The following is an 8,840-nucleotide window of genomic DNA, read 5'->3' as shown; positions in this document are numbered from 1 at the left end:
CAATTTTGTCTGAAATATATTTAAAAACCTTCCCGGAAAAATTCCATCATTATATTTCAGATGAGTTCGTCCGTGGTAACCGTTGCAGCCTCTTAAATTGTAGACTATGGACATGAACTACGTCCAGTTTGGAGTTATCTCTGGTAATCAAAGTTTGCCTAATTATATTTATTATTATAATTATTTATTGTATAATTAGAGCTCAACGTTAAAATGTAAAGTATTAATTCAATTTTAGTGCTGGCATTACTTTTTAGCCGGAATGTAATAGCGTAAAAGAGAAGTTATCCACTGCATTGGCAATTCCATTGGAAATAAAAACCTAAGGTCTTATGCAACATCTATATGAGTTCAAATAAATGGAAGTGAATTTAGCAATGAAATATATTTTAAAATGTTTGAGTTAAATTTCTTATCTATATTACTAAGTGGGTCGTGGTAGACCAGGGGGTAGAGCGTTGGACTAATGATCGGAGGCCCGGGTTCGATTGCCGGGCAAGCCTCTCTGGGCACCTGCAGCCAAGCTATGTGATTTTTCGGGTACCAGAGCTTCCTGGGAAACCATAACCGGCACAGGGAAAGGAACTAGCCCCCATACCCTGATATGTGTATTTCAAACGCCGTCGGGCTTAGTACTGGGTGAACTTGTACCATCACCTACCAAACCGACCTTCGGGTTGATTACTGCGTTTATGGTTTTGTATGGTTTTACTAAGCACCTCCTAATGTGAATATTAATAAAGATCTCAGCTTCTTGAAATTTATTATTTTAAGCATTCATCACTTAACTAAAGTAATATTTTCCTTACGTATAATCATTCCTTATGCTGTTCAATGACAGATTTTTCTCAAAATATAGAATAAAATAAATAAAAAATAGAATATTCTTCATCGTTTTAAGTATCCACAAGTAAACTTAAATTTAAAAAAAAACTTAAATTAATATGAAATCACAATATAGAACTAATTAAATATTTTTTATTCTGATTTGCCAGGGGCATTCATTGTTACTAAGTCTTGTGTTATTTCACTTATATTAATAACTAATAATGAATATTATTTTAACGTCGCTACTATCCAAATATAATGCAATAATTACGCGACACTTTATATTAATGGCGAAAGTCACTTAAAGGAGTGATATGAGAATTATCTTATTATCGTTAAGATTATACCAAAATTTTCATGATATTTCATCGAAAATGTGCAATTTAAACATTCATATAATTCTGAGGATGCACCACCACATGAAATCAATCAAATGAAATCAATTGGATCTCATCGAAATAAATATTATTTCATCAACATCTCATGCAGACCTGCGGATATAAATACGCTGGATGCTGTTTGAAAACTTCTATGTATTCAAAGAATATGTAGCCGTTAAAATGTATAACTGAAGAAAAGGCACATTTGATAAATTACATAAATAAACATGCGCTGCATACCTACCCTTGATAGGATAAAAAAAACTTTCTCCTTACAATTTGTACGCATTCGTTCGCGTTACCAGTTCATTTATAACCCTATTTATATCGTAAATGAATTTAAACGCTATCAATTCATTCTACCTACAGTTTAAGAAGAGAATAAGCATGCATAATACACGCTCATGAAACTCATTTACTTCCTAGTAAGTTAAATTTCACCAAAATACCATATTTTTATTGTGACGTCGCCCAATTTCCTGACCACATACCAAATTTTTTCTTCCGTAAATATACGGATTATTATAATTGTATATTTATCCTGAGGTTACTTAATATCCAGTTACTTAGCTTCCATATGTTGGAATTGGAACCTTTTTTGTAGATCAGCTGTTGGGTCAACACTATCAGTAATACCAACTTTCTCACAACGACCACTAACGAAAAAAGGTAATGCCATTGTCGAAAAAACTGTTCGAACAGGCAGAGACAACGCTGTACTGGCAAAGTAAACAAAATTTCTATTGAAAAGTAAACATCAACACAAATCGGTCATTGCAAATTTTAAACATCCTTTAACGTTTTCTGATAAATATACAACTACAATATTGAATTATTATGTTATTTAATGATTAAATAAAATACAAAAAATAAAGTTTTCACAAAGAAACACTGCCTTGTTGCAAGAAAAATCATGATATCAGATAATGAAAAAGTTTCAATGTCCATTTAGTTGATGACAAAAGTATCCCGGATATTATGGGAGGGAGGGAGGACTAGCAAAAAAACAATTTCCACGTTCAACTTGTATTTCAAATCTTCTAAAGTTTTAATTCAAAGTAATGTGAAAACGATAGACACACTTATGTTATATTTAAGTGAATATGAAAATACTGGTAATCATTTGACTCGTTCCGACTAGCTAATTGACGAAATTGATTAATTATAACTTCTGCAACTACTGCATTCAAAATTTCTGGTTTTAGTGATGGAAATGAAACAATAAAATCATCGAGTTCCCATTTGACAGCGTTTATTGATTGAATTTTAGTGTAACGCATTGAATATCCTGAAGAGGAATGTAGTCATATTGATTGAATAACTATCCGTGTAACCCTGACCACAAGATTCATCCTGAAACTAAATAAAATGGTTGGTAAACAGTATCTTAAGGCCAAATACAACATCATAATGCACTTTAAACTCTTCATTTACCGGGACAGCAGCATAACTTGGAATGGAACCAACCAATCGAACATCAAGCGATGTCAACATCAACCGATATCAAGCAAAGAACAGAGGAATCTAAGAGGGCGTACATGAATAAGAAGCTACCACTATGTTCAAAGAACCTGAGGTTAAAAACGAGGAAGCCATTTCTCAGAACGTTTGTATGGGACGTTCTACGAATCAGAGACATGGGACAATGGATAGGTGGACCAGCTGGGGATAGAAGACTTGGAAAAATGATGCTAAAAAAAGTGAGAAACAAGGAATTTTTTAATAGCGCAGAATACTTAAGTGTCATATAAAAAAGTACTAACAGGATTGGGCACACCTTGGGGAAAAATGGATTAGTTAGCAACATAAGATAATCGCAAATTGAAGAAAGGAATACGAGAGAAAAACCACGAGACAAGTTGATAGGACATATTCAGTAACTAAAACAGAGGAGCCATCAGGGGGTGAGAAAATCAACCTCAAATAGAGAAGAATGAAGGGCTGCAGTAAATTGATTTTACGATTGAAATTCTTTTTATGATTACTACACTTTTTACGTTTATAGCGTAGCTAAAGGTTAACATTGACTCTAAAAGAGAATTACGACAGCACTTTTAGTCATGTTGCATGGAAACTGCAATACCCCATTCAAGAGGTAGGCATATGCACCTAAATTAGCTTAACAAGAATAATAGGCGACCACATCCGTGAATTTTGATATGATGCTTTGAGTTCTTGTGAATTATTTCTATATGCAAATGATTCCAATGAGATGAATATGCATAATTACATGCAATAGCGTAACGTATGTTACCGGAAACATAAAACTGGAACAAGGCTTTCAATGTGCTCTTTTGAAAAACTTCTTTGTGATTTTAAAATTCACTCTAAAAATTAGAGCAATTGAAGTAACAAACTGAGAAAACACAAAAAGAAATATTTTAGTGCCTTTTAAATAAATTCCTGTGGTGCCAAAATATATTCTCTTGTATCCGTATTTCGAGGACAATTGGTAAATTAAAATAAATCTAGTAATTTCAGGGTTCATCCTATCCGGTTGTTTAAATTTTTGTACATGGTGCATTCGTTGTTTTTGGGTATTTAGGGACGATACTGTGAAACCAGATTAAACGTTTAAATGCGAGAGGCTATAGAAAATAATCCCGTCATATTGAGAATACAATCGCGCTTCCATGCTCTCGGAAATGAAATTCTCTGTGTAGGCGAAGGAATACGTGCGGAGAGGCATAGCCTGAGAGATAAGTAACGCCACTTCTTCCACCTCGCGCCCCTTCTCGAGATTTAATTTTCAGTGTATAACATTGAGGGTGGACGTAAACTTTTCTCGCTTGTTTTTCCTAAAAATCTGTCTCCTTCCCTATTTTTTTTCGGATTCAACCGCGTTGTTAAATCTGAAAGATGGCCATACCAGTCCGAGTTCATTTTTCTCTACTCTTTCAAAAACGTGGGAATAAGGATGAAGTTGGTCTCAAATCAGTTTCTACAGGGTATCCAGGTCTTCAGGAGGGTACGGGAAGGACGGTCGGTTGAGTACTGCTAAGTTGTGGGAGAAGTGTACCGTGGACTCGGATGGTAATGAAGAGGCAAATTCAGTTGGATGAAGTAGTGAATAGACCTCGGCGGAGTCATTAGTGGAGTGCAATTTATATTTGCAGCTTATTTTTGAAAGCGCAAATTCCTTTCAGGACGAACGCGTGCATTCAATTTACAATTGTCCGTAAATTCTACGCTCTTCCTCACTGAGGGTGCTCTCTCTTTCTCTCCCTCTCTCTCGAAACCTCTCATTTAAATTCCTTCCTCTTGCTAACACTCAGGCCATATTGTACGCATGCTTGGTTAATTAAAAAAGCATTTAGTCTAAGAGAAAAACTCAGCCGGAGATTTTTACTCTGGCTTAAAAAATGGATATTGTGAGACAAAGAAAGAGGATTACCAGTTTGTCAAAATATAAAAATAGGATTTTTACGTGAAGTATGGCGTATTTCATTTTTGTATCATAGCTAATTTGTGTGATCCGAGATCAAACTGCATGTGATAAATATGCATGAAGTTTCGACAATTATAAATAAAAACGAGACTCTTATTTTACTACCTGAAACTTTGACTAGAAAATCAATTAAGTATAAGATATATCAATGTGATATTCAATATGAAATATAAATATGCATAGAAGAAATAAGGTCATGAGTATACATCTATTTCAAAAATGTACGTTAGTATTAGGTCAACTTATTACTTGCAGAAGTCTGTTCTGGCTAGCTCTTTCAACTGTTCATGAATCAGCACTCTCACAATCACAAAATTAGCTACCTAGTACCTTTTTTCTTTTGAGAGTACTTTGAGGTCCCAAACGTACCCCCTCCCCCCGAAGCTCAAAGGAGTGCAAGCTAATATAAAAAGTGAATGGCAATCACCTCAGCTAGTACACCTGCCACCTTTTCTGAAGTCAAAAATGTTCCTGGATTGTGTATTCATGCTTCTTAAATTAAACCAATAAAAAGCCACTTCAAAACTCCAAAAAGTATTACAATGCAACAATTTTCAAGTGTGAAAATCATTCGCCTTGACCATGATTCCCAAATTCCGAAATTTTGAGTGTAAGAGAAATGTTAGAAGGCGCCTCGATAGCTTAACTGGCTAAAGCAAAATTATATCAAGAGTTAAGGAGGAAAGTTTAAGTTAGTCTATACCTTCATGGTTTCAATACATCAAAGTTCAGAAGTTTCAGAATTTTGCATTTCTCAACTTTGTTTACGCTTTTCTTTTTTCGTGCGAGTTTTAAATAGTGCTCTTACCCCTGTGAAATTCACACAACCCCTGCTTGCAGTGAATGTGAATTGAGCACAGTTGCTACTGTCACATGCTGGATCCCGTCTGTGTTTGCAAAGGACGATCTGGAACTTTTACGTTTAAGTCTTTGCGTTTCAGTGCTTTGAGTGCTAGAGAATATTGGGAAAGAAAATAATATCGGAAGAGTGACAGATTTGACTGGAAAAAAGTGAGAAAGAAAAGTTTGCATCCACCTCTCATGTTTTATGCCGAAAATTAAACTTCGAGAAGACCTGGAAGGAATGGCGAAGCACATTTCTCTTCCTAGGCTGCCCCACTCGTATTCCATCGTCTCCACAGAGAATTTCATCTTCGTGAGTACGGAGAAAATAGTGCATGCCCGCTTTACTTTTATTTTTTTCCGTCCCAATTCTTATATAATCCCAATGTCTTTATAAACTAACCATAAAAACCTATCTAATTGCACAGGATTCACCGCATTAAATTATACAACTAGTAAATTAAATAAATTATTAGTATCGAAAAAAGTATTCTCGAATTTATGCATCTAAACATTTCTGGATAATAACGGAGTAACAGTTGTCGCCAGTGAAGAAGGTATATTTTGAATTAATAGAGTTTGTATAAGTATCAAGGTAGATTTTTGTGTTATATCAATTCTTTTTTTAAATCTTAGGTTTTATCATATATTTTAAATGCCAAATATTCTAACAATACCACTCGGTGTACCTTTCGTAAACAGATATGCTGTAACGATAGCATAAAATAAACTATTATGCATAAATTCATGCATAGTAGTATATTTAAAATATATATTATTATTTCAAATAATTATATATAGTAGTATAAAACAATAATAATTATATAAACTGGTACATATAAAATATACTTGTACACCTATAAGTATTTAGGGAAAGACCCTAGCCTCGTTGCACACCAGTACCCAGTAGGTGATGGCAGTAGTTGAGCAATGTCGTGCCTGGACGAAAGTGGGATGAGTGACCCCCGAATCTTTATCGTGGCCATATTTATTAGTATTTTTTTACATAAAATAAAAGCATATAGTATATTTAATAATTTCGGTTTCAAATTGCGCCACAGGGCGAAATTTGATTATAAGATGATTCATAAGGACGGAAACACGACGTTTCCACCTAAAATACTGCTCAAGCTTCAACGGCAGGCTCTATCATCAGGTAACTGGCCTAATGAGGGTGCCGTAAACTGAAACAGGTCTAGTGATAATCGTTTTTTAAATAAAATACTAAGAGTTCCATTTTAACCGTTAATACCATCAACTCAAAGTAATTCCGGAAACCACTTTATGTAAGATGTTCGAAGATAACGCTTACGAGATAAATTGGTCTCAGAAATGATTAACTTACGCCCGCTAGTTCATCATTTCTGAGATTTTCTTGAAGAGAAACTATAATATGGTAACAAACGTCGAAATAACACATTTATAACAAACCACAAAGGAAGAAAAACATTTAAAATATTGCATATTGTAGTAATGATCATATAAAGAGACTTTTCGTGGTTCATTCAGTTAACATATCAATAAGTGTGTACTTTGGTCAACTTATGTATTATTATATGTATTTAGATGTTATTACTAATATTGGCTCATTGCTGTAAAAAAAGAAATTTAATTCCATTCCAATAGCTGCACTTTTTTGGTTAAAACGCTCTAACAAGATTTCACGTCTTTTCCCCTCCGGCAGTTTCAACCTCCATAACCCTACTATAACCTTCCATAACCATAGACCTCTTTGCCGCTCAGCAGCCAGGGTGTCTCAAGTTACACCCTTAAACGTGAGTAATCAGCGTATTACCCTCTTACAGTGCATGAGAATTGACAAATTTTTCAGATATCGTTACTTTGGCTTTGTGCCTCCGAACGCCTACTCAAATTTCAAGGGATGACCGCCCTCCTTTAGGCTCCCAAAGCGCTCTATTTTAATAATTGATCAAATGCCACTGATGATTTAGCAGCAATTGGTTATTTAATTACCTGTAATGTCAACTTTCCTCATCATATATAATTATTAGTAATGCCTGTATTAAATTATTTCAGTGTATGCATGAAAATACAGTTTTGTAAAGCTCGAAATAAAAGAATATTAACGAAATCATTTGAAATACATCGGTAAATAAGTTAATGAGAGTAATTATTTTTCCAACTATATTTCTTATGGACATGAATAATTATTTATTTTATCAGGTTTCCAGTAAGTCTCAAGTCCAATCCTGGAAATCGGTCACACGAATATGTTATTGCATGGGAACATATTTTTTATAGCTGTGATGAGGATTGGATATTACAACACTCGGTTAACCCACGCAAGTAATATATTTATCAAAAACTGGATTGAATAAAAATATTGCATGAGAAATAATTTCCCAACGACCTTGATCACGATCATATTTACTTAGAAATAGTATGAGCTAAGATGGCAATTGTTTACCTTGAGTTTTAACAGTATAAACGGAAAAACTACATATTATTCAAATGTAGACTACAAAATTGACATCAGCCTTTTGGTTTTTTATAAATATATTTCAGCGAAAACTAAAACATCAAAATAGTACTAGTAGAAATTAGGGTCGAGGATGTCATATAGTATTTTGAACAAGTAATTGATTTTGAAACTAAAATTTTATAAAAAGTTAATAATTTTATGCAATGGACCTCGCTCCATATGTCCTCTCTATGAATCCGTCTTGCCTCGTTTTATGGCATGCATATGTTCAATGTCCTCGTACCTAATGCATGTCCTCCATCGTCGTTTTTCCGGAAAATCTTTACACTTTGTAATCAATTTAAGTGATTTATGCATTTTGCGTCAAAATGTGACCGATACACTTTTCACCTATGTTTCTTTCTCTTACTCCTTCATCAGTAGTTTAATCAGGCCATTTCATATTCAATAGGCTTACCTATGTATCAGCTGTGCCTCATTTCCTGTTTCAACTGGTTAATTTATGATCTCCTTTAGTTCGGTCATATATAGCGTTCATTACAAGATAATCAACCTTTTTCAAGAGCAACACGCACACACTTTAGAAAATATGTGAGATCCTACGTTGCGTACTGCATTACACTTTATTATAGGTTCTGTAAAACGACTGAGAAATGGATCCAACATTTCTATTCCTTTTAATAATTATCTGCTACAACCGTCACCATTCTCTTTCATACACACAGGACAAGTGCGTTGTCCTATCCATGTTTATGTTCCATTTAAATATTTTATGAGCGTGAGCCTTATTTTTTATGTTATGAGTAGATTTTACTGCCTGCGGCAAACCAGCGGTAAATCCAGGAAATGTTCGATAGGCTCGTTAGCTGACTGTCATGTTTCCCTTCAGCATTATTAT

The sequence above is a fragment of the Hetaerina americana genome, unplaced genomic scaffold (genome assembly GCF_022747635.1).
Source record: "Hetaerina americana unplaced genomic scaffold, ioHetAmer1.1.p SCAF_1, whole genome shotgun sequence".
Taxonomy (NCBI): domain Eukaryota; kingdom Metazoa; phylum Arthropoda; class Insecta; order Odonata; family Calopterygidae; genus Hetaerina; species Hetaerina americana.
This window is presented reverse-complemented; position numbering follows the sequence as displayed.